Source organism: Schistocerca piceifrons, chromosome 11 (assembly GCF_021461385.2).
Source record: "Schistocerca piceifrons isolate TAMUIC-IGC-003096 chromosome 11, iqSchPice1.1, whole genome shotgun sequence".
Lineage (NCBI taxonomy): Eukaryota > Metazoa > Arthropoda > Insecta > Orthoptera > Acrididae > Schistocerca > Schistocerca piceifrons.
In genome coordinates, this window is record NC_060148.1 from 97,573,221 (window position 1) to 97,592,162 (window position 18,942).

The 18,942-nt window shown below is 38.0% G+C and overlaps 1 long non-coding RNA gene across 1 annotated transcript; it reads left to right on the forward strand.

Annotated features, from left to right (window-relative positions):
• Positions 1-9,953: 9,953 nt before the first annotated feature.
• Positions 9,954-11,904, forward strand: LOC124720262. Its single transcript, XR_007006100.1, has 3 exons — positions 9,954-10,403; positions 10,607-10,748; positions 10,871-11,904. It is a non-coding gene; the product is annotated as an uncharacterized LOC124720262 (long non-coding RNA).
• The last annotated feature ends 7,038 nt before the right edge of the window (positions 11,905-18,942 follow it).

The window sequence follows — 18,942 nt, forward strand, 5'->3', positions numbered from 1 at the left end:
GTAAGAAGCTAACTTTAGTCCTGCAACATTTCACATATATAGAACAGTGGTCACATAACAGACTGAACAGGAACCTGGAGAGTCCCCAACATGACACAAGGCCAAACAAAGTTAGATGATTAGTTCCCCATACAACTAAACTGTATAGTAGTGGTGAAACTGTAAGGGAGTAGAGCTGAAAAACCATATCCTGAAAAGTAAAAGATATTCAAGACCCAAAAAAATAATTTAAAAAACTTGGTCATTTCAAACAAACCTTTACTGCTGTAGAATATAGGACTTCCTTGAATGTGATTTCTTGTGAATTATACTAAACATATTTTGGGTTGGCATACAAAACTAAACGGTTTCATTAGAAATAAAAATGTTTGATTATGACCAGCATTACTACTCGAACTTACTCTTACCCTTTTAACATTATGAATTCATATTTCATATATTTTCAGTGTGGTGTAAACTACATGAAACAATGTTCTTTTATCATCTGTTTGAGTTTTGTCATATGCTGTTGTACAATGGATGACAGAGGTCACTTGAGATACAATATGATACCACCTTGGAATTACAACAAAGTATATGTACCTCTCTTACTTTCCTTTTTTCACCATCAGTCAACAGTCCAATTGAGCCCCTTGGTACTGCAAACTGTATAGTCATGTTTTTGCCTGTAAATTGCAACAAATGTATAAATTTCCTTCAAATAACAAAATTTGGAAATAGGTTATGAACAAAGACACAGAACATGGAGAGAAACAGTCCACATTGAGCCACAGACTTGTTTAACTTAAACAGTTGTATCAACACAGCGTAGAATATTAAACCTTATCTGGATGAAACAAGAGCAGCAACAGCACATATTTGTGAGGGGTTCTCGGAGGTTTTGCTACAACACAACCTGCACTGAGTTAATGCAGTTATCAGCTGTGTAAGCAAAGTCCTGAGGGCAATTGCTTTTGACTGAAACAAAGACTTACATCCAAGCCATGCCTGTTGCTCCAGTTGGGAGGTAGGAATAAGCTAATTAGTGCCTGCACCTGGGCAGGAGGGAGAAGGGCAGATTATCTGAGCATCTTACAGGTAGTGTAAGAAGGAACATATTTAAGATGGAGTGAGATTACAGAGAGACAGTCGAATCAAATTAGAAATGAAAAGGACCAAAACTTTTCTTTACTGCTTGCTCAATATACAGATTGAATAACATTGGGGATAGGCTACAACCCTGCCTCAATCCCTTCCCATCCACTGCTTCCCTTTGATGTCCCTCTACTCTTATAACTGCCATCTGGTTTCTGTACAAATTGAAAATAGCCTTTTGCTCCCTGTATTTGAAAGAGAGTATTCCAGTCAACATTGTCAAAACCTTTCTCTAAGTCTACAAATGCTAGAAACCTAGGTTTGCCTTTCCTTAATCTTTCTTCTAAGATAAGTTGTAAGGTCAGTATTGCCATACATGTTCCAACATTTCTATGGAATCCAAAGTGACCTTCCCAGAGGTTGGCTTCTATCAGTTTTTCCATTCGTCTGTAAAGAATTCAAGTGAGTATTTTGAGGCTGTGACTTATTAAACTGATAGTTCGGTAATTTTCACTTTTATGAACACCTGTTTTCTTTCGGATTGGAATTGTTATATTCTTCTTGAAGTCTGAGGGTATTTCGCCTGTCTCATATATCTTGCTCACCAGATGGTATAGTTTTGTAAGGACTGGCTCTCCAAAGGCTATCAGTAGCTCTAATGGAATGTTTTCTACTCCCGGGGACTTGTTTCGACTCAGGTCTTTCAGTGCTCTGTCAAACTCTTTACACAATATTGTATCACCCATTTCATCTTCATCTACGTCCTCTTCCATTTCCATAATATTGTCCTCCAGTACATTGCCCTTGTATAGACCCTCTAGATACTCCTTCCACCTTTCTGCTTTCCCTTCTTTGCTTAGAATATTATCCTCAAGTACATCGCCCTTGTATAGACCCGCTATATATTCCTTCCACCTTTCTGATTTCCCTTCTTTGCTTAGAATTGGGATTCCATCTGAGCTCTTGATATTCATACAAGTGGCTCTCTTTTCTCCAAAGGTCTCATTAATTTTCCTGTAGGCAGTATCTATCATACCCCTAGTGAGATAAGCCTCTGCATCCTTACATTTGTTCTCTACCCATCCCTGCTTACCCATTTTGCACTTCCTGTCGATCTCATTTTTGAGACATTTGTATTCCTTTTTACCTGCTTCATTTACTGCTTTTTTATATTTTCTCCTTTCATCAATTAAATTAAATATTTCTTCTGCTACCCAAAGATTTCAACTAGTCCTTATCTTTTTACCAACTTGATCCTCTGCTGCCTTCACTACTTCATCCCTCAGAGCTACCCATTCTTCTTCTACTGTATTTATTTCCCTCATTCCTGTAAATTGTTCCGTTATGCTCTCCCTGAAACTCTGTACAACCTCTGGTTCTTTCAGTCTATCCAGGTCCCATCTCCTTAAATTCCTACATCTTTGCAGCTTCTTCAGGTTTAATCTACAATTCTTCCATGTGTACAACCTTCTTTCATGATTCTTGAACCATGTGTTAGCTATGATTAAGTTATGCTCTGTGCAAAATTCTACCAGACATCCTCCTCTTTCATTTCTGAGCCCCAATCCATATTCACCTACTATGTTTCCTTCCATACCTTTTCCTACTCTCGAATTCCAGTCACCAAACACTATTAAATTTTCGTCTCCCTTCACTACCTGAATAATTTCTTTTATCTCATCATACATTTCATCAATTTCTTCATCATCTGCTGAGCTAGTTGGCAATAAACTTGTACTACTGTAGTAGGCAAGGGCTTCGTGTCTTATCTTGACCACAATAATGCGTTCACTATGCTGTTTGTAGTACCTTACCTGCACTCCTATTTTCCTATTCATTATTAAAGCTACTCCTGCATTACCCCTATTTGATTTTGTATTTATGATCCTGTATTCGCCTGACCAAAAGTCTTGTTCCTCCTGCCACCGAACTTCACTAATTTCCACTATATCTAACTTTAACGTATCCATTTCCCTTTTTAAATTTTCTAACCTACCTGCCCGATTAAGGGATCTGACATTCCACGCTCTGATCCGTAGAATGTCAGTTTTCTTTCTCCTCATAATGATGTCCTCATGAGTAGTCCATGCCTGGAGATCCAAATGGGGGACTATTTTACCTCCGGAATATTTAACCAAAAGGATGCCATCATCATTTAATCATACAGTAAAGCTGCATGCCCTCAGGAAAAATTACGGCTGTAGTCTCCCCTTGCTTCAGCTGTTCACAGTGCCAGCACAGCAAAGCCGTTTTGGTTAGTGTTACAAGGCCAAATCAATCAATCATCCAGAGTCTTGCCCCTGCAATTACTAAAAATGATGCTGCCTCTCTTCAGGAACCACATGTTTGTCTGGCCTCTCAACAGATAACCCTCTGTTGTGGTTGCACCTACGGTATGGCCATCTGTATCGCTGAGGCACACAAACCTCCCCACCAATGGCAAGATCCATGGTTCATGTATGATTTTATGACTATTATTTATTTCAATTTATCTGCTTTCCTTTCCCGAGTTTCCTCAGCTGTCATATGTGGCACAGCTGTTTCTGCCAGAATGATGGATTTCCATTTCCTTACAATTCAAATGAAGGTGGAAAATATACTGCTTAAATTAAACAAACAAAAAAAATATAGAAATTCCATAGAATGAAATACTGCGTAACTGGAGCTTCAGTAGTTATGTGAGGCTATTTGTCTGTATAGAGGCTGAGAAGCTGGATGGCAGCATTGAAGTGCAGGAAGGCTTGCAGAGGTCCAAATAATAATATTATTTTCAGTGTGTGGAAATTTAATTATGAATGACATTTTAGTTAATTAATTTTTACAAATAATAAAATGTTTACTGATAGAGTGAAATGAGGGCTTTCAAATAATTTAAGTCATTCTGGAAATAAACAATTGTTAGCTCACAATATGTTCCTGAGCATATGGCTTCTGAATAAAGCAAATTACAGATTTCTCTTAAAAGAACACATACAATGTTTACATTAGCAGAACTCAGTTAAACTGACAGATAATGAATTTTACTGAAACATCACTTAAATAGGAATTTTGGTGCTTTGTGCAAATGTGGTACATCCACAACCAGTAGAATATAAAAAAAAGAAATAAGAAAGTTATCTAAGTAGTAGATGTATACAAAATGCAGTTACTCCAACTTTACAAGTATCAAGTTCGTCAACTGTAAAATAGAAGTACGTATTCTACTGTTCACACCTTATAAAAGTGAGTCTACAGTTCTCAAATCCAAAATGGTGAATTCATGTCAATCAGTGTTTCTGAAGCTACTGTTGATTGCTTTAGCACTGCAGATAAATCTAGCTACATTATGAAAACCTACCAAATTTGGGATAGCTTTAACCCAGCACACAGCTGCAAGATCATGAAGGGAACATGGCATTAAAAAAAATGCTGTAAAATAATAATAGAGTACTTGTGTACGTAGTACACAGAGCTACAAAAGCAAACTTAAGAGAGTGGCATACAAGGGCAGTCAAATATGAAAAATGTGGAAAAATGTAAGTAAACTACTCATTAATAGTGAAGTACTTGCCATAGTTGTTAACACATTTATTCCACTGTAATTGCCTTACAATGGTCAACGCCTTTGTGGAAAAATGTTGCCAGACACACACCTCTTTATCTGAAGCAAAGGGACAGCCATGAATGTCTTTCTTCAGCACTTTAAAAATATGGAAATCACATGGAGAGAGATTGGGACTTCATGGAGAATATGTGTTTCCCAGCAAAACTTCTGCAACATACTCTATACAGTCCTGGCAGGCATTTTACTGGCAGGCTGCTTAAACTATGATGCAGAGTTTTGTCTGGGAAGCTTTCACACAACCTCCATACAGTCCCAATCTCTCCTCATGTGATTTCCATATTTTTGGAGCCCTAAAGAACCATTCTTGGTCATTCATTTGGTTCACACCAAGAGTTCATAGTACACCACAAACATTTTTCCATGAAGCGATTGACCATCTTGTCTCACAGGGGCGTAAATGTATTCACAGCTATGGTGATTAGTTTTGAAATACTAAACAGTTAACTTCCTTTTTTCCATCAATCTTGTTTTATGGAGTTTTCATCTTGTGTACTCTTTCTGAAATTTTGCATCAGTGTAACCATATATATTACAACAAAGAAAGATGAATGTGACAGGTATCAGGTCCCATACAGAGCCAATCACAAAATATTCTGATTTTATTCATCACTTTCAAATTATTGTTTAATTCTGGTATGTTAACGCAATGCTAAATCTATAGTGGCAGATAAATGATTAGGTTGGGATTTCTTAATTAATACATACTAATATAGATTTTTGCATGTGAGCAGTGCAAACTTTCCCCTCTGCCTCCAACCCCTCCACCACACAAAAATTCATGAGACCTATTTTGTATATCAGTTTCTTTGAGTGGCAGCGGCAGTGTGCGTAAACACAAACACACATACCTGGCCTCAGCATCTGGCTGCCAAGGCCAGAATGTGAGCAGCAGTGCAAGACGCTAAAAGTCTTCCCTTGGCAGCCAGAGACTGTGGCCGCATCTGCGAATGTTGTGTTTGTGTGTTGTGTTGTGTGCTGTTTAAATCTAATGAAGACCTGTTTAGCTGAAAGCTGTGTTTGACAGTCTTTTTGTTGTGCCTATCTGCGAATCAGCGACTCCACTTTGTGGTGGGTAGCAACTATCCTTTTCATAAAACTGTCTAACACATATCTTCATGTTTCATTGCTGTGACAAGACGAAGCAATCCAGGTACAGTTACTGCCATCACTATTCTAAACCAAACAACTGCTTTGGTTGTTATAACCAGTGCTCGATATGTGATGGTATGCCATACTGATACCTCTGACAAGCCAAAGTACTGGTACCTCTTCTTTTTTATAAATCAAGCACTGGTCATAACTGTTACTACTTCAACTTGTTTTATTCGAGATCATGTCACATCCATAAGGTCAAACCAAACTGAACTTATCTAGTAGGAACTGTTGTAAATAAGTGTTCATTTTCATAACCCATTATGTACTCTCACAGACTGATCAATCTGAAGTTACAAGCAGAGGAGAGGTGATGCATGGAATGAATCAAAGAAAAAGAACTGAACACATGCCAAATAGGAAGCTGTGTATCACTGGCCGAATGTGTTACAATTAGCTCATTATACCGTCTTTTAAATATATTCAAAGTGAATCTTTGATGAGGCTCAAGTTGCACTCTGGCACAAATTTTCACATGTCACTAATATACCTAGTACAGCTGATGTCTAATAGTTCACAGTAAGCAAACAAATTTTGAATAATTTAATATATTATAACAACATTCCATGCAGAACCAATCACAACACAGATTCACGATTCTGTAATTACTTTCTGTGGGTGGGGACGGGAGCAGGGATTGTGAACAACACATGTATAAGATGGGACAATACAACATATGTAAAAGACATACCGGTAACTCCTTTTGCAATAAACAAATTTATTTTACTGCTGTTGTTTTTAACATGTCATACTAAAAAATCACATTCACTGCAACAGTAACTCCAACACAAGAGATACACGTATCATCCACGTCAGTAAACATTTTATGACATGGGTTTTCACAGTGGAATGTAAACCATTTCATTTTCTTAAAGTGTATCTATGATACTACTACAGACAGTGATATAACATTATTAATATATTACCAGACACATTAATTTGACACAGATGGTAAAATAAAAATAATGATCTTGGGTACTGGCTGTTGCCTGTCTCTAGTAACCATCCCAGAAAATATAGGGTGTTGGCAGAGAACGTTTGGTTGTGAAATCCTGTAGTCACTCTGTTGTGGTACTGGATTTGCAATGTGTTTCTGAAAATACATCAGAGATATATTGAATGAATTATTGCATATTTTAAGATAGAACCTGGCAGTAACGGAAAGAACAAACGTGAGTGGAATAACATCATTAGATGTCAAATTAGAATAACAGTAATACATGTCAAATTAGAAAAGAATTATGTATGTACTGATCAGCAATATGAATTTTGTATGTAGAATACACAACTCTGTGGCCAATTAGGTGCAATCATTTTCAAAAAACTCCTACATTTAACTACATATTAAGTTGTTAAATGGTGGCACATTTAGTCAGCTAATCTGATCATGTATTGCATTCACACTGCAACTGGACAGCTGAAGATAGTGATGCTACGGATTTACCGACACTCATTATATAGGTACGTGTTCTAATATCACCTTCACATTATATACATTTACTAACATTTCTTGACATAAATAAACCATCACAATTTCAAAAGAATAGAAATTTATTCTACTCATTCATCATCCCACCAAGAAGGTGAAAAGGAATAGAAATTTCTTCTACTCTACCACCAAGGAAGTGAACCTACAGGGAGTAAGTGAAGGTAAACATTAACAAAAGACAACCAAACATTTTTTAAGCTGTACACTATATTAACAAGAAACTATCACAATACTGCTTAATGCTAGTTCTTTTTATGCCAGTTAAATGTGTTCTAGTGAATTAGAAAGAAAGCTGCTGCTACTTCAGTTACATTAGTTACCTTCAGGATGCCTTATAGGAAACATGATATTTAGTTCATTAATCAAGAATTTTTTAGAAAAAACGGTAACCTACATATGTAATTACATAGGACAGTTTACAGCACACTACCTGCGATCCACCTAAAGTAGGAATGAAATCCTTGCACTAAGACAATCAATGGAAGGAGTCACTACTGAGGTATTTTTTAAATTTTCCTTTGAATTTCCTGAGATAACTAATTTCTTGTAGTATGTTAGATGGGAGCTTCTCAAATATCTTCATACCATAATACATAACTTTGTTAAATCTTAGTTAAGGATGCAAAGTTTACACAAAAGTTATATTTCTGTCTTGTATTGATAGTGCAGATCAAATTTCAGCATGGAATGATTTTTTCACAACCACACTACCCCTTGATTAAAGTAACTGTGATTGTGGGAGTGACTAAGAGTCAGCCAACTGCTGTTCTTTCTTGACACCTATGTGCCCACTATAATGACTGATTTTTAGGCACCACACAGCTTTCTCAGCTGCAGTACAATGCACAGGAAGGCGAGAGCCAACTGTTGCTCTATCCACAATCCCCACTGATGTACTTCCCACTGCTGCTGACAATGACAACAATAAATCTGAACGTATGTTTTGCTCTATTTGCATTGCATGCGCAACTCTTGCTCATTTCATGTGGAACGATGTAAATAATGAATGACTCTTCACCACCACAGCTGTCTGCCACCCATGAGGTTATTTTAATCAAAATTTAGAAGAAAACATAACAATTGTTTATCACTAAGTCTGCCAAAGGTTCACAAAAGCGTTCAACAACAACCACAAAAGTTTTCTTATATAATTCACTAATATAATCTGAGAGGGGACGACAGAAGCGTCCGATCCCACGCGTCGGCTTTGACCCGTGACGTACGGGTGTTGTCGTGTGACGTCATGACGGCGCGGAGTTTGCCTTGTGAGTGTGGCGTGTTTGTAGATGTCGTCGTGTTGTGGTTTGTTGTGCTCTCTTGTGGTGTGTTCAGGGTTTTCGTTTGTGTGCTGTAATGGGCGCAGTTTGCTTTTGCTCATTATCCAGAATTGTTCGAGTGTCGGCTGTGTTTGTAGTGGAATTCGTTTCATTGAGTTAACGTTTTTGTGTTAAGCTTAATATAGTGTTGTTTATTGTAGATAGTGTGGTAATTTTAGTAAAATTTATCACTTGTTGTTTTTTGTTCAGGAATGGATATGACGGATGCCACTACAACAGTAGTAAGTTGCATACAACACAGCTATGAAACTAAATCTGCCGTTTATAACGTTCATGAGTACAACACTTCACGTGCAGCTTTAGTACATACGTCACAGTCTAAACAGATCCTATACATTTATATGCTATGGGAAAATACGATATTCTAGCCACAATCATTTTAACCGATTACATTTCCTGTTTTCTCTCTAACAATTTTGTGTTCCGCTTTTCGTCCCTTAGAACTCACAATACCACAAAGCCCATTACTAAATAGGATCTACTTGCCTGGATTTCCAAAGCTGTGCGCCGTCGACGAAAGAAAGGCTTACTGTAATTTAAATACTGGAGCGAGGGAAGGCGATAGTACCCTTGGAATTTCATACAAAAAACTAAACTATCATGCAACCATTAAATCGATGAAATTTACAGACTGGGCAGACAAGGAAGATAAACACGAAAATAAAAGAAAGGTGGTTGCTTTACTGTAAACTCGATATAGGTTTAAAACTAAGTTTCCGACTTCTTCGAAAGTCGAAGTTTGGAAATACTACCAGTCTACCCGATTTGACTCTTAGCTTGAGGAGTTGCTTGTTGGGAATTACTGGGAGAGAGAGGGATATATACAAATACGTCAGCCCCATAACGCACTAGCAAACCATATTGCAGTTGATAAGACAAATGTTGGAAGGAGAAGATATATTTCACGTATAGTAAAGCACTGAAGAGATACCGATACTCAATTTGGGCTTCCTATATAGGGACGGAATATACAATCCGTACCTTTCAAAAATTGAATAAATAAAAGTTAAGTAAAATAGGTTACAGGAGAAAGTTACCATATCTAAAGAATACTTTACCAAGAAATTTTGTGGGTATGAAATATATTCTTCACAGACATACCAAGGGCGAGGGTGGTTATTGCTATTTTATTAGCAGTATAGAAATAAATACTTGATATGAATACGGAATTGTTTCTTACTCTCAATATTTTCGTGCTGAACTTGTAAAGTAAAATAAGCAGCGCTTGAATACTTCAGTGTTGCTAGGCGCTGCCAACAGATGTCACTGCGAGGCGCCACCTCAGAAAATATGGCGATCATTTCAGCTCCGTCTGCAATTCGTGACTGGCCGAAAACGAGTCGCATTGTAGCAACTACACCTAAAAACAAAGCTTACGCACACAATTCTGTGGGAGCTGTGACGTTAGCGTTCTGCAGTTGAACAGTGCTATCTGTGGTAGAAGTGGTGTTTCACGTTTGGAAGCGTGGTCACTGCATTGGTTTGTTTTCGTAGCAATGACTGAAAGCATGACTTTGTTTTTGTAACATTTGTGACGGAAATCTTGTTCTCACTGTCATATGCGATTCGGATTTTTATTGAGCATCTGCTCTAAATGCCATGCAAGTGCTGTATGCCCTATTGTAGGGGAAACTACGACAACGGTTTAAAAGTTAGCGTCTTTTCATTCCCGTCTGATGAAGCATTAAGATTGAAACGGATCGCTGCAGTTCGTAGGAATGACTGGGAACCCAGTAAACAGTTCGTTGTAAGTATCTGTAATTTAAATTTATTTCTATATTGTTACCCTTTTTAATACTGCTATGTCACAGAACTGAATATTCAAATCAATAGCTTATCTATAACGAAGCATAATACTTTTAAGCTCACTTTATGCAGTCCTCAGTTAGATTTCATTTGTCAGTTTACATTCTGCCTTACGTTAACAGTGAAATATATGCTTCTTTTCAGATATGTGAACTGCATTTCACTGCAGACGTCATTGAGAAAATTACCAGTGCTTACGACCCAAAACTGGCAAACTCTTTACAGTTTACAGCACCTTTGGACCGTCCACGTTTAAAGAAACGTTCGTGAAAATTCATCGTAAAGGGTACTTGTAATCAGTTTACAGATTAAAGTACAGGTTCCTTAATTTTCTTACGATATTGTTAAATGTCTAAGATCAATAAACATTGCTATTCGAATCTCATGTTTATCTCTCTCCATTTACAGATGCTGTACCATCAAAGTTGCTAGGATGTTCTACGTATTTATCTTCAAAACAAGCACCAGCTCGAGAAGATCCAGAGGGTCGCGAACGTTTGGGGAACCAAGCACTTGAGAAAGTCATTGAGCAGAGTGTGGGATCACACAAAAAATGATGGAGAAGAGTTCATTTGCTAGTTTAGAAGATTTTAAATCAAAATTATCTGATTGTGAAAAGCACAGTGACTGGGTCACGGGTGTTAAAGGATGCTCCTTATGTAAGTGTTGTGTGTCATGTTATAAATAGTGATTTAGTGTTAAGTGCATTTGTGAAGGAAGCTGAGCTAAATTGTGCTGGTAAGATTAAATTATCAAACCAAGTAAGTGATACTGGTACAGTTAGCAATATTTTGAAAGAGTTGTATGTGATGTTTCATATACATGAGGCTCCATTTGAGGCAAGTTTGTCTTGCATTGAAGACATTTTGGAAAACATGTAATAAAAATTACCAGAAAGTGAGCATAAAATTAAATTTTTGAAGGAACAAGTTTCATTTCCAAGATTTAATAGTCCAACACAGATTAGGTACGGGAGTGTTTCAATGATTTTATGGTCATTACCTTATTCTATCAGTCCACATGCATATGGGTTTTTGAGGAGTGCTTGTAATTTTTCCATTCCCGGTCCCAGTACTTTGTCAAAACTTTGGAGTAAAATTCCAACTAACCCAATCATTGAGCATGAGAGTGAGTTGTTTCTCAGTTACATACCACAAAAAGTTGGTGCTTTATCTGTGAATGATAAAACTGTCCTGTTGATGGATGAGATTTATTTAAAGTCACAACTTGACTATAAAGGTGGCAATGTTGTAGGTGGTGCTTTTAACACAGATGTGGTTTTGTGTGCAACTAGTGCTTATGTTTTTATGATCCAGAGTATGGATTCAGTGTACAAAGATGTGGTGCATATTCTCCCAGTTCACACAATTCAATTAAACTAGAAGCAGTGGGATTTGAGGTAATAGTAGTAGCTGACAATAATGCTATTAATAAGCAAGCTATTTCATACTTTTCTTCCCCCCCCCCCCCCCCTCCCTCCTAGTGTACAGATAAAATATGTTCATCCTGAGCAGACTTCTGCAGACCGCCCAATTTACTATTTTGTAGATACTGTACGCATTTTAAAATGTAAACGGGGCAACTGGGGTAACGAAAAGGACGAAATTTTGTGCTTTCCTTCTTTTAGTGATGGCTTGAAGGGAGGTCTTGCTTCTGTTACAGCACTGAAGGAACTACATTTACTAGAAAAAGGTGAACTATTGCAGTACGGCAGCACTTTAACACTTAAGTCACCATATCCAAATTCTTTTGAATGGCAAAATGTGAAATTAGCATTGCGTATTTTTAATAACATGACAGTTGTTGCAATGCAACAACTAGGTGCAAGAAAGAATTTGAAAACTGGGAGAGTATTGCCACATTTGTAAAAATAATAAGTCAGTGGTTTGATATTAAATGTTGAAACGCTGCTGAAGGGTAAAAGGCTAAGAAATGTTTACCAAGAACACATTACTCTCAATTCAAAACATATTCATGACTTTTTGAGAAACTTTCTCTTGTGGTTGTGTTCATGGGAAGATTGCAATGGAGGAAAGAAATTGACCAGAGAAACACACTTTGCTCTCAAACATACTACTGCAGCCTTTATTGATTTTAGTGAATACTGGCTGTGTGAGAAGAAGAGAACATATTTGATCTTTGGGAAAATACAGACAGACTGTTTGAAGGACAGGTTTGGGAAATACCGCCAACTTAATGGGGGAAGTTACTATGTATCGCTAAGCAGGTATTTGAAACAGAAGGAAAATTAAGGGTCCAGAGTATGTTTTCTCTTGTATTAAAGTGATGTTGTTAGACCTAATAATGTTGATGCTGCCTGTTGTAGAATCCCAGGCTTTCAAGATATCGACATCCCAGAGCTGTTAAATGTAGTAGTTGATGATAGTGATGTTGATGAAATAGACGAAAACACTTGGCCATTACTCCATTATATTGCTCACACCAAGTGCATCTAAAATAAATTGTCCATATTGTGAAGGGTTTGTAACATCCGAAGAAACAAGACAAGCAGATGATTTGATAATGGCAAATGACAGGGGGGTTTAACATACCCTAGCAGTGATGTAGTCACATGTGTTTCCTATGTATACTTAACACTACAAAAAATTCTTAAAGAAAAGGAAAAATTTGTTCCTGCAACAAGTAAATCAAAGAAATGTGCTTGTGAAAGAAGCAGCCATTAATGTTCCAAAATACTTACTTCTTGGTTTCCATTGTTTAAAAGGTCACACTCTTGAATCTATCATACATTGTATATTGACTTGCAGTGCAAATATTTTACTAAACTACTTTGTAAAACGAAAAAATGATGTGTGTGTGACCAAAGATGTAAGTATTTATAAAAGAATGAAAAAGTCTTGACATCTGACTCCTTGTCACAAAAACTTGTGAAATAAATGTTTTCTGGAAATTTACTTATTAAAGTGAAGCTTGTTAAGTATCACATGCCCCTTTTTCATAAGTTATTAAATGAAAAAACAATCCATAAGTTACGTAGTCGACACGTGTTCCATCTCTCAGTATATATCCCTCCATCGCTCCTATATATGACCGTGTAATACACATCAAAATTCTCGTCGGAACCTTGTCCATTATTTAATACACATTTTATCAATTTTCTTTGCACTTTTACTTCTTGTGATGGAAAATGTGTTGTGTATATTTAAATATGGCACGAACATTAATGTAAGGTTAACTATAGGTCCATATGTTACCACCACATTTATTAGGTATTTGTAAAGTCAACCGAATTATCATCTTTTACCCTAACGTATACCTTAGGATACGTTACTGATCAGTGTGTCGTCACAATCAAGATTTCAAGGGGGTGGGGTGAGGGGAGGGTGTCTGATATCAGTCTCCCCAACCGTTGTACAGCGCTAAGTAGCTTCTTCCACGCACTTGACAGTGGTTTGAAAAATAAGCACATCTGTATCTACTTGAGTACTCTGCAGGTCACATTTAAGAGCATGGCCGAAGATTGATCGAACCACTTTCAGACTATTTGACTACCGTTCCATTCTCGAAAAGCTCGCGGGAAAAACGAACACTTAAATCTATTTGTGCGAGCACTGATTTATCTTATTTTACTAAGATGATAATTTCCTGCTAACAAAATAATTTCCGGTTCAGAGGAGAAAGGTGGCATTTGGATTTCAGTGAAAACCACTCGGCGAAAAGGAAAACCACTTGCTTTTAATAACTGTCACCTCATCGTACTGATGACACTTTGTCCCTCATTTCGCGATAATAGAATAGGCGCAGCCCGTCTTTGAACTTTTTCGATGTCCTTTGTCAAGCCTGTCTCGTAAGGATCCGAAATAGCACAGTAATATAAGCAGAAGAGAACCAACAAGCGTAATGTAGTCGATACACATTGCAAAACCATGGAAAGTGTATCACATCGTTTCCTAGTTTTAGGACCCAGGAATCTGGCTAAAACCTCAGAGATGGAATTTTGAATGACTGTAAAAAGTTTAGTGGACAATAATCATGAGATTTCTGAAGATCGTATCCTCGCAGAAATTTCGCACATGAGAAGATTTCTGCAAGCTGGCAAAGTTCAGAAAGAAGAATCCATTTTTGGACGTCTTTAAGGTTCTTATAGTTCGTTTTTGAATACGGATTTTTCGAATCTGTTCCCATCCTCATTTTGGTGCTAAAGTTTTTCTGAACTTGGTGTGTTTCAGTAGTGTCACATCAAAGGAGTTATTTAAAATTCAAACTAATTAATATTATCATTGGTCTACCATGAGTCAAGCACGACAAAAGTCATTAACATATCCAGATGCCGATAGTATCGCGTACACACGGCATAAAAGGGCAGTGCATGGGCAGAGCTGTCATTTGTAAACACGTGATTCATGTGAAATGGTTTCTGACATGATTATGGCCGCGCGACCAGAAGTAACAGGCTTTGAACTCTGAACGGTAGTTGGAGCTAGACGCGTGGGGCATTCCATTTCGGAAATGGTTAGGGAGTCCAGTGTTCTGACTTCCACAATTTCAAGATTGTGCCGAAAATATCGAGTTTCAGGCGTTCTCCTCATCACGCACAACGCAGTGGCTGACGGCCTTCACGTAACGACCGAGAGCAGGTGTGTTTGTGTAGAGCTGTCAGTGCTAACAGAAAGATACACTGCGTGGAACAATAACAGAAATCAGTGTGGGACGGACGACGAAAGTATCCGTTATGACAGTGCCACGGGTTCGAGTGTGGTGCAGACCCCACAAAGCCATGGGCTCAAGTTGTCAACAAGGCTCTGTGCAAGGTGATGATGCATCCTTAATGGCTTGGGCTGTGTTGATACGGAATGGACTGTATCCTCTGGTTCAACTGAACTGATCATTAACTGGAAATGGCTACGTTCGGCTACTTGGAGATCGTTTGGCTTAATTCATGGACTTCGTGCTACCAAAAATATCACTGGGCCAGAACTGTTCGGGATTGGTTAGAAGAACATTCTGAAGTATTCTGGCAAACGATTTAGTCACGAAGACTGCCCGACGTTATTCCCACCGAACATCCATGGCACATAATTCAGAGGTCAGTTCGTGTACAAAATCTTGCTCCAGCAACACTTTCACTATTACGGATGGCTGTAGAGGCAGCAAGGCTCAGTATTTCTGCAGGGGACTTCCAGCGACTTCCTGAGTCCATCTCACGTCGTGTTGCTGCACTACGTCGTGTAATCGGAGATCCGATACGATATTAGGGGATATCCCATGACTTTTGTCACCACAGTGTAGTATGACAATTTTGTCGATGCAAAATAGTGGTGCTAAAGATATCGATTCTGATGGGGCAAAAAAAATTTGCGACATAAGAAGTTACAATAACTCTAAATTACATATTGAACTTACCCACCAATAAGAAGAACACTTGTTATGTGTACTGATTCATCAATAACTAGTTAAAACTATGTTATTTACAAGAATGAGTTTTACATATTCCTATCCATTCATAATAACTGTTTACAAAATTGTAAACACTATATTTTGTTTACTTAAGCACTTGTTCCGAAAAATTTGTCCCTACCTCTCCCAGAAGGACTTGTTCAGCTTTTTGTGGGGTTGTGGAGGGGGGCGGGAGGAAAGATTGTGTCTGTCAAGTTAAAACACCGTGCTTGCTGCCGAACTCCGTAATTACGCCAGTGCTTCAGACATGAAATATAGTGTATTAACAACATCCCCCAGCTTCATCTGAAACTGATCAGGTGTAAAAGTATGCTAAGATATGATACTACATATAAAAATGTAACGTGATTTAGAATTTAAAACCCTTACACAACTCTATTATGAATAACATAAACTTCACAAGACAGCAGTATTAATCAGAGACAGGACGAAGAAAAAAAAATTTATTTTGCACTCAGTGTGGATTAGTTTTGTGAAGTTTACATCTGAAATCCATCACGTTGCTAGATGCACTACAAAAAAAAAAAAAAAAAAAAAAAAAAGCACTTGATTCTTCTCCCAAATAATTTTACATACGATTTCTATATTAAGTAATCCACTATGAGGGAAATATATATTTACTTAATGTAGTCTGGCAGACTCGTTTGAAAAATGTATCTTTCGTTCCAATTCAAAGTAGCCATATTTTGCATAGTTCCGAATTTGTATCACTTTTTGTAATTAAGAGAAACGTACTACTGCGCTCTGCTCTCGAATAGCATTTTGCTGTAGAACACTGTGGCGTTATTCACCACAGAAAAGTTGACACTTTTTTTTTTGCTCTTAATTTAGTGTACACTCTGAGACAAAAACAACGACATACCACGAAGGAATTAGAATGGGATGGATATCAGTGGATGTAATGTACATATACAGACAAACAAATGAGTAGAAAATCTTGTCGTTTGCCGTCGGGCGTTATCCTGCTGAAAAGTATGACCAGGCCATGGTGGGGCAACAAAACGGGGCATAGAATATCGTCGACATACCGCTGCGCTGTAAGTGTTCCACAGAAGTCAACTAAAGAGGACTTACTGGGAAATGTAGTAGCACCCCAGACGATAACACCTGATTGTCCTCCCATATGGCGGGACTGTCTGTTTGATATCCCATCACTGTCTGCAGCATCTCCAGAAAAGCGTTCGTTGGTATTCGGGGCTCAGTTCGAAGTAGGACTCATCACTGAAGACTACTCGACTCAATGGGATTCCAGGCCGAATGTGCCCGACACCACTGAATACGAGCTTGATGCTGTACAGGGGCGACGTGAACACAGCCCCTTTCTGTGAGCCGCCTGTTAATGGTCCCTGCAGTAAATGAAGTACCAGTTGCACGTCAGCTCGACAATAATAATGAATCCGGCGCTCTGAGTGTCTCTCTGATGACTGCTCTGACCTCACGTTCTGTCATCTCCCGAGGTCAAGCACTTCCTTCTTGATGCTATGTTTGGCCACTGTTTACCCATTCCTGCTAACATAGGAAAATAGTGGCATCACTCCCCCTCAGATGTCGAGCGATTCGTCTATTACTCCAACTGCCTTCTTTCAGCCCAACAAGTCTCCCAAATGATGACATCTGCATATAGTGTCTACGTACCTGTCTGCCAGGCATAGTAGCTGTCCAGAAGAGTACACAGAATGAAATTCGTAAAGATTGTATTTTTTCCTGCCGACATGTCCCTCATTTACTAACTTCGCTAGTTGCGCGTTGAAATTGCTCTGCAGCGTCACACATTCATTCATCGACCACCAAAGTTTACAATTTTGCATTTTCTGTCGATATCTGCATTCATTTCAATTTTTGACCAATCTGCACAAGTTGTTTGTGGTGCACCTTCTTCTTCTTTTTCCCCTGTCACAGTGTAAAATGTATCTGTATGTTTCACACCACTCTATATAATAAAGTAACTACTAATTCGATAAATTCTCCCATATACACAAATGAAGTGCTTGGGCAGCATTTTGCCAACTGCCCAATTTTTTAAAATAATGATATGGAAATGAAGAAATAGATAGGATTTCGTCGTTCTTCTGTCTTGGTAAGTAACAAAATTCCTTAGTTGAAGATAAATAGCGGACTGAATTTAATCATCATGAGAAAAAAGTCTTTCGCGAAGGTACTTAAATGTAAAACATTCTCGGTTTTCTTGCCGCATCAATTCGGGATAAAATCGCGAGCTTTGGACGATAGCCCCCATCGTCATCGTCAGGATGACACATGAATTTAAGCATATGTCACGTTTGATTTTTTTCTATTTTCAATGAAGTGCCTTTGATCCAAGTGCTTGTTTCCCCTGTGCTGCCCACTTCTACAACTAGTCTCGCACCTATATCACCCACATGAACAGGCTATAGCATTGTACGGAATTCTTCTATAGCGTGTCGGTTATGGGTTAAGTGCAGCAATCAAGAGTACTTGAGCAGATTCCATGGTCATGATATGCAGCATGTCGCCAAATGTTTTCCGATGATTGTCACCCGCGCCAACCGAAAATATTCCCCTTCAACGTAGGACAGATATTCAAAGGATGTAGCATCGCTGTTCTCAACAATGTAGGTGGCTGTATGTCCGATCATCCATAGTGCTGCATTTTCTTTCATAACTGGTCATCACATGCGGTCCCGCCACATCCCTTCACGAACGTTCAGATAGCGTGCTGAAATGTTACGTTATAAATGTATAAAGAAGTAGCCCTAGTTTTAATTATCGCCAGAAAATATCGTAAATAATTTTGCATATAAAAATAAATTTGTATATAATTGAAAGAAACTATGTACTAATGAGATGATGTATTTCTAGTTATTTATGGATTATTTTGTAAAGAAGCATCTTTGAGTTAAATGTTGAAACAAAATGTAGTAGGTACGCTCGTTTGTCTAACGATATAAAAAAAAAGCGGAATGCGACTTGTTTTCCCTCTCTCCCTTCTGTCCTGCGGTACCGAGATAAGCTGTGTAGTGTCACATGTGTGCTTTTGTGAAATAATTATGTCAATTTCATCTTAAGTAGCCGTGTTTCATTTG